Here is an 8,324-nt window from a genome sequence, read left to right as displayed (position 1 = left end):
TAAGACAGGTACTGCTTTTCTGTAAGAAGGCCCAAATTTCTTCTTCACCGCGATCTTTTCCCTGATCAGATCCCCAATCTTTGGAATCCAGATATGTCTTGCTGGGACAGGTGGTTTCTCTTCAGTGGTTGTTGGCTTTAGCTTTGTGTTACTTAGACTTCTTCTTGTTTCATTCAAGTCCTGTAAAACAGCAAAACGATCTTTGATATCAAAAGCTTTTTGTTCCACCACTGAAGTCTGACACTCGAGATCTTCGATTATCATTCTTGTACCAAACAAAAGTTCATACGGAGTGATTCCACCCAGAGAACTTCTTGGCAGATTGTTAAGACTATGTTGGACACTTATAAGATGTTTGACCCACCCATCACCCGAACCTAATACCCTCGCTGTTATAGATTGCTTTATGTCACGTTTTTTTCTCTCCACTACTGCATTTCCCTCAGGATGGAATGGACTAGAGTACCGCAATCCAATGCCCACGCTGGCCATGTCCTCCTTGTAAGCTCTAGAGCTAAACGCAGGACCCTGGTCAGAATGTAGCATGGCAATTGCTTATGTGCCGATAAAGACTCGCAAATCTTTTATAACAGTTCTGGCGTCAGCCAAGCGTGGGGCCACATCCAAATGAATCTCGTCTTAATATTTATGGGATCGCAATTTTCCGGTCGGACGCCTGCATGTAGATAGTCTAATGCTGTCTAACAGGGGTATCTGGTCTGGTATGATTGTGCTAGAGTCAGATATCTGGTCCGGTTCATAACTGCGATCTCTATTGCAGTCTTGACAATCCATTGCAAACTTGTAAACTTGCACGCTCATTCCCGGCCACCAGTATTGTGATTGTAATTCTATTAGAGATTTCAGGATCTCTTGGTGCCTCAGACCCAATCCCATGTGTGCTTCTTGAATCAAGAAGACCCTCCGGTTCGTGTTTTGAATTACTCTATCCCCCACTCCAGGGATTTGAGCAAAAGGAACGGAGTTCGCATCAATTATGTATGTATTTCCGAGTGGATAATCCAGAGGTAACGCCGCATAATTGCCTTCCATGGGGGCTTTTACTTCAAGCAGCGTTTCACCATCTATTTGTTTTTTAGAACGCTTTTTTGTAGCTACGGAAGCTGGTTGACCATCTGCCGCAGTGGCTCTGTTAGCCAATGAATTCACTGCAACGTGAACGCCATCACGTTGAAGACTTTGCGTATGTATCACGTGAGTCTTTTGTAGTTCTTTCTGCAAAAGAACTACTTGTTCCCAAAGTTTTTTATGTTTTATTGTGCCACCTCTTTCATCTTTGTAACCAGTTTTAATCCAGGTCTGCATGGAATTATTATAAGATTCGACGCAGTAATGCGAGTCGCACACTATTAGTGTGGGGAATTCGTGATCTGCATTTTCAAGCGCCATCTTCAAAGTTCGTAGTTCAGCTCGCTGAGCTGTACAGTTTCCAATTGATTCAGTTTTAGTGACCATTGGTCTGAATTTACCTAAGCGCCAGCGACCTTTAACAATCGCGCACGCAGCATTGTAGACATTTTTATCCACAACGTAGTGTTGTGCAAATCTATCTGTGTAGATTACACAGGTGTACTGTTCCAGAGGCAGAAATTCGTTTGACAGAGGACATTCTTGTTCGTATTCTAGATGTTCTAGCTTTTTCATTCTGGGATCAAATTCGTATACTGCGTCTGGTGCAGCAAGAGAATTAACCCATTGTATACATCTCGGATGTAATGCTTTAGCATTAGGAATGCTTGCTCTTGTTACTGCTTCTAAAGCAGGTACTGGTGTAACGATTATTATACGTTTACCTTGTGCAAGGGTTCTTTCTTTTGCTACAGCAGTTTGTACCGCAGTTAGAATTTTTTCAGTAGAACTGAATTTCATTTCAGCTTGTGTGTACAAGTGTGATTTGTAAGCTATTGGTACTGTTTCTCCCTCATTGGAGATCAGGTATGTAAATCCGCATCTTCCTGGGATGACTCGGATTACAAAGTTGTGTTCGTTTGCGCGTGTTTGCAGTTTTGTTTTATTTAACATGTCTGTTTGTAATGATCGTAAAATTTCTGTGTGTTTTTGAGTCCAATTAATTGGTTTGAAATCAGGTTTTATTAATTCGTAGAGCGGTTTAAAGCTCTCCGCATAATTTAGAATGAAAGTTCTTCTGAAGTTCAGGAAACCTAGAATTGATTGTAAGTTTTTCAGCGTTTTTGGAGCTTGGAGTACTGCACACTTCTCTAAGAAGTTGTCTGCTAGGCTTTTGCCTTCACTTGATAATTCATATCCTAAAAAAAGGACAGTCTGGTGGGCAATTCGTTACTTTTTAAATTTAAATTTATACCCTTCAGATGCGAACCCAAGTATGATGGTGTTCACTCTTTTCAAGTGTGTCTCCAGGTCATTGTCTGTAAGATAGATTTCATCAACATAGGATAATAACTCATCCTCATATATTTGAAGTAACTCTGTTACCCTAGCTGAAAATAATCCTGGGCTGTTTTTGAATCCCTGTGGGAGACGACAAAATTGCTTTTGGGCCCCCATGCTGGAGAAAGCGGTCAAATACCTGCTTTCTGGTGCAATGTTTTGACAGAAAAAACCATTTGAAATATCTAATGTTGTTTTATATTTTTTGCGCACAATATTATTCATTAGTGCTGCACTGTGTGAGTTTTGTACTGCAAATGTTTTACAACAAGAGTTTAGGTGTCTGTAGTCCAAAAAAAAGACGATATGGATCGTCTGGCTTGGAGACAGGAAACAAAGGATTATTCATTTGTGAGGTGCATGTTTCAATCACCCCCTGATATTCTAGTTGATCTAAGATCTCTCTGATTTGTTTTTTAGCTTCTTGCTTAACAGGATACTGTCTTTGAGTTGTTTGTATATTTTTTAACTGGGTTTTATGGTGAGGAGAATCCTCATCCCATCCTACATGATTTTTATATAATGCAGGCGCTTGGGCTACTGCCCATTTTCTTGCATATGTGTATTTTTTATGAATTGGAATGTGATTTGAGAAGGCAGGCATAATCATTTCTTCGCCATGTGGGCACTCCCTGACAAACTCTGGTGGCCAGTATTTCTCTGCTAGAAGGATATCATAGCCTTTAGATAGGTTTTCCCAGAAGAGACCTTTTATTTTCCTAGTTTTATATCCCTCTATACGTAATGTTATTTCATATAGTTTACGGGGCACGCTGACTCGGGTGTCTGCAGTTTCCCCTTGAATGTATTCATTCGTGTCCACTGTCTCCAGAAGATTCATCAGGATCTTGCGAGCTATGGTCACTTCTGCTGCACTGTCTAGCATTGTTTGGGCCCACTCTCCGTTCTTGAGTTGTGTCCTCAGGATCCTCAGCATGTTTTATTTTAATACTGGCTACCTTCTTTTTGGGAAATTGTAATTTTTTATTTTGATGAGCAGCTTCTTTGTCTTTGGACTTGACGCGCTCTTCTTTATGTTCTGACCGTCCTCTTCTTTCCGATTTCTGTGAGGAAGTCTGAAAAGATCGAGAGGGACGTGTATCAATATCTTGATATCCGTCAGGTTTTCTCAAATTTTCTCTATTTCTAAGGTTATATCTTTTTTCAAAGGGCTCCTGTTGTGGAGACTTGCCCCCCCTTCTGGAGATCTATCTCTCCGTTGGGGCGACTTTCCTCTGGACTGGAAATGTTTTTCTCTGGGATTAGGTTTGCTTATTACCCTTCCACTTCTTCTTTTGAGAATTGAGATTATTTTTAATTAAAGTTTTTTCAGGATTTTCAGTTAGTTGTGGTTTTAGTGGTTTACCACCTAAACTGTCTCTACTTACTTCTTCATAGGATTTTTCAATTATTCTGGCAAGTTCAAAAGGTTGGTCTGCTATATCGTTTTCTTTTAGTTTTTGGCGGATTGCAACGGATGCTGCTTCTCCTTTTATGTTGGCTAGAAGTGTAGCCGGAACTTGCTTAAAGTCTTTCAGTAATTTCATACCTATAGTTAAAGCAGGTTCTGGACCATATTTATTTTGAATCTGTCTTAGTACACCTGGTATAACCGCCACAGACGGAACACCATGTGTTTTTGTGTGGATTGAAGCAAAGACTGTTCCCCAAGTGTCACAGTCCTTCACATGTGGTGCAATCCCCATTGGCAGGCAGATTGTCAGAATTCAGTGTTTTTCGTGAGGGATAGTATCAGGAAATACTGCCTCTATCTGAGTAATTTTTTGAGCTAACCAGAATAGAATTTGTTCCCGTTTTGCGGGTATTTTACCAATGACTGATTGAATAGTCTGTGGTGTAATTTCATTTGTGTTCCCCTGGTGAGGGGTGTGCTGTGGAATTTTTATCGCTGGTTGGACTGTTAAAGTCCGCATGACATATTGTACCAATTGTCTATGTATTTTAATTAATAGTTTTAGTTGAACTAATGGTTCTCTGTCTGACATTTCTTCAATGTCAGGATGTGGTGTATAGCTGGCTAGAACGGCCAGGTGGCTCCTGGTCTACCTAGTGGACCGAGCCTGGTAATGTGATTTTGATGTTTTAGGGCACCATTAAACCAGAGCTCATGCTCCTGGTAAGTTATTGGAATTTCAACTTCCTCGAAAGGAACGTAATCTGCTGGAGGTTCCCCTACTTTGTAGTAGTGGAATTTGCGTGTCACAGCATTTGCTCTATCCCTTTCGTCGTCACTCTCTGTCATTTTGCTGACAGAAAGTTTGCAGATCAAGTTTCAAGGAAACAAAGATTGGGTGCACAATATTTTGGAAGACTGTATCCTTCAACAATGACTAAACCAAAAACTAATACATAGGAATCTCTACCTACTAAGTTTTGGTTGAAATTACCCTTTTACCCACTCCAGATGTCTATTGGAGTGTTTACGGGAAAAGGGGTCTGAGTGAAAAGCACAACTGAGTTACTCTAGTATCTAGCGTTAGATTATCACCTTACCAAACATTGGGCGCCATGTAGTGTAGTTCCTATAGTCCCAATAGGCTCTGCGCATTGGAATAACATAAACGATAGCTTAGACGTAGGACTGAGGTCGACTCGGTCTCTATTGAATATGTTAGACTTAATTGTGTGTGCCAGCTAGCTCAGAGGTCACTAGAAACTTTCTCGAGTAAATCAGAAGGCGTTTAGCTTTCCTGAATAGACAAGAATGGATTAGTTTCTGCAACCATTTCACATGACAACTTTGTTCTACCTGCAATAAGAAATATATCTCTAGAGTCGCGGAAATAATAGATAGCTATTTTACTCAGTCAATCGTGTCAGTCAATCGTGCATGCTTTGTTTCACCAGAAATGCAGAGAAATAGAGAGACGGGCGTTTTCAATAAAAGGGTTATTTATTGAGCAGTCTTCTTTCTCATGCAAGAGAAATGAATTGCCACAATTGCAATACTTGTCATAAAGTAAAGTGCGTACAGTAAAAGGGGTATTATGAAATAATACAGTAAAAGCATTTATATGGTTTCTAAGCCATATGATACTTAAAATGGATAAAATACATACAATGATAAAATATTGACTAAGCGTACTCGACTGGTGTTTCTAAGATACGCCTACCCCAGTGTACCTAACCTAAGCCTAGTGCGTGGGAAGGAATAGATGAGTTACAGTTTTTTGCCAAGAATCTGAATCAAGAATTCTCTATGGGTCTAATCAGCTCCGTACCTTAGGTATACAATGAAAAGGGTCTTGTATCTCTCTCTCAGGACTCGATCTCCCAGAAACCCGCTAGGGTGACCGGAAAACACTGGAGCTGGATTTCTCGGCAGGAGAAAAGACAGCGTCTTTCTCAGTGCGTCAGCAGGGAAGGTTGGCTTCCTTCGGCACTCGCATCAGCAGGGCGTCGGGCAAATAGATAGCCGAATCTGCTCCAAACCACTGTGTGTTGCTTGAGGCAGATGCTGGTATATTTATACCAGGAAGGTGCCGAGTTTGACGTAAGGTTGGACATAAGACGTCACTAAGAACTGGCAGATCTTTCAGGACTATCCGGAGTTCTAGGACAAATCAAAACAGAAGCAGGGGAAATTCCCGGGCTGCTGGAGGCTTGGTTTGTTTAAGAATGCGTTGTACTTTCTAAGAATCTATGGGAGTAGCCTTGCCTGTATTTGGACTGCATTGGCTATGACTTAATATGGATATGATTCTTATGCCTTTATAAGGATATGATTTATTATACCCACACAAGGGCATAAATCAGGAATATCTAATTAGGGTCCTAGATACATTCACAACAAGGCCATGGACTGCTTCAAACCCTTATAGACTAGGCATGCAGTCTTCTATGCACCTGCAAACTTGTCTTTTATACCTTCAATTCCCCAGTCTGTATCCTTCCACTTCCACCAACCACTCTGGCACTGCTGTTTCAGTATTATACTGAGCTATTCAGCTGTATGTGCCTATATCTGCACTGTGCTAACACTGAAGCTCGTATAAATTCAGCCAGGCACTCTCCTTGCAGAAATTTAATTATCCTGTCAGTACCCAAGTAGTCATGGAGGAAAGTAGGCCTTAGGCCATAGACTGCTTCAAACCCATATAGACAATGCATGTAGTCTTATATGCACCTGCAAACTTGTCTTTTATACCTTAAATTCCCCAGTCTGTATCTTTACACTTCCACCAAACACTCTGACACTGCTTCTTCAGTATTATACTGAGCTAGTATTTAGCTGTATGTGCTTATATATGCACTGTGCTAAAACTGAAGCGCTTATTAATTCAGTCAGGCAGTCTCCTTGCACAACTGTAATTATCCAGTCAGTACCCAAGTAGTCATGGAGGAAAGTTGGCCTTAGGCCATGGACTGCTTCAAACCCCTATAGAAAATGCATGCAGTCTTCTATGCACCTGCAAACTTGTCTTTTATACCTTCAATTCCGCAGTCTGTATCTTTACACTTCCACCAAACACTCTGACACTGCTGCTTCCGTATTATACTGAGCTATTTACCTGTATGTGCTTATATATGCACTGTGCTAAAACTGAAGCTCTTATAAATTCAGTCAGGCACTCTTCTTGCAGAACTGTAATTATCCAGTCAGTACCCAAGTAGTCCTGGAGCAAAGTTGGCCTTAGGCCACGGACTGCTTCAAACCCCAATATACTATGCATGCAGTCTTCTATGCACCTGCAAACTTGTCTTTTATACCTTCAATTCCGCAGTCTGTATCTTTACACTTCCACCAAACACTCTGACACTGCTGCTTCAGTATTATACTGAGCTATTTACCTGTATGTGCTTATATATGCACTGTGCTAAAACTGAAGCTCTTATAAATTCAGTCAGGCACTCTTCTTGCATAACTGTAATTATCCAGTCAGTACCCAAGTAGTCATGGAGCAAAGTAGGCCTTAGGACATGGACTGCTTCAAACCCTTATAGACTATGCATGCAGTCTTCTGTGCACATGCAAGCTTGTCTTTTATACCTTCAAATCCCCAGTCTGTATCCTTACACTTCTACTAAACACTCTGACACTGCTGTTTCAGTATTATACTGAGCTATTCAGCTGAATGTGCTAATATATGCACTGTGCTAAAAGTGACGCTCCTATAAATTGACTTAGGCAGTCTTCTTGCAGAACTGTAATTATCCAGCCAGTACCCAAGTAGTCATGGACTGCTTCAAACACCTATAGACTATGCATGAAGTCCTCTATGCACCTGCAAACTTTTCTTTTATACTTTCAATATCCCAGTCTGTATCCTTACACTTCCAGCAAACACTCTGACACTGATGTTTCAGTATTATACTGAGCTATTCAGCGGTATGTGCTTATATATGCACTGTGCTAAAACTGAAGCGCTTATAAATTCAGTCAGGCAGTCTCCTTGCAGAACTGGAATTATCCAGTCAGTACCCAAGTAGTCATGGAGCAAAGTAGGCCTGAAGCCATGGACTGCTTCAATCCCCTATAGACTATGCATGCAGTCTTCTATGCACCTGCAAACTTGTCTTTTATACCTTCTATTCCCCAGTCTGTATCCTTCCACTTCCACCAAACACTCTGACACTGCTGTTTCAGTATTATACTGAGCTATTCAGCTGTATGTGCTTATACATGCACTGTGCTAACACCGAAGCTCCTATAAATTTAGTCAGTCACTTTCCTTGCAGAACTGTAATCATCCAGTCACTACCCAAGTAGTCATGAAGCAAAGAAGGCCTTAGGCCATGGACTGCTTCAAACCCATATAGACTATGCATGCAGTCTTCTATGCACCTGCAAACTTGTCTTTTATACCTTTAATTCCCCAGACTGTATCCTCACACTCCCACCAAACACTCTGACACTGCTGTTTCAGTAGTAT

The sequence above is a fragment of the Lissotriton vulgaris genome, chromosome 2_1 (genome assembly GCF_964263255.1).
Source record: "Lissotriton vulgaris chromosome 2_1, aLisVul1.2, whole genome shotgun sequence".
In the NCBI taxonomy this organism is placed as follows: Eukaryota; Metazoa; Chordata; class Amphibia; order Caudata; family Salamandridae; genus Lissotriton; species Lissotriton vulgaris.
This window is presented reverse-complemented; position numbering follows the sequence as displayed.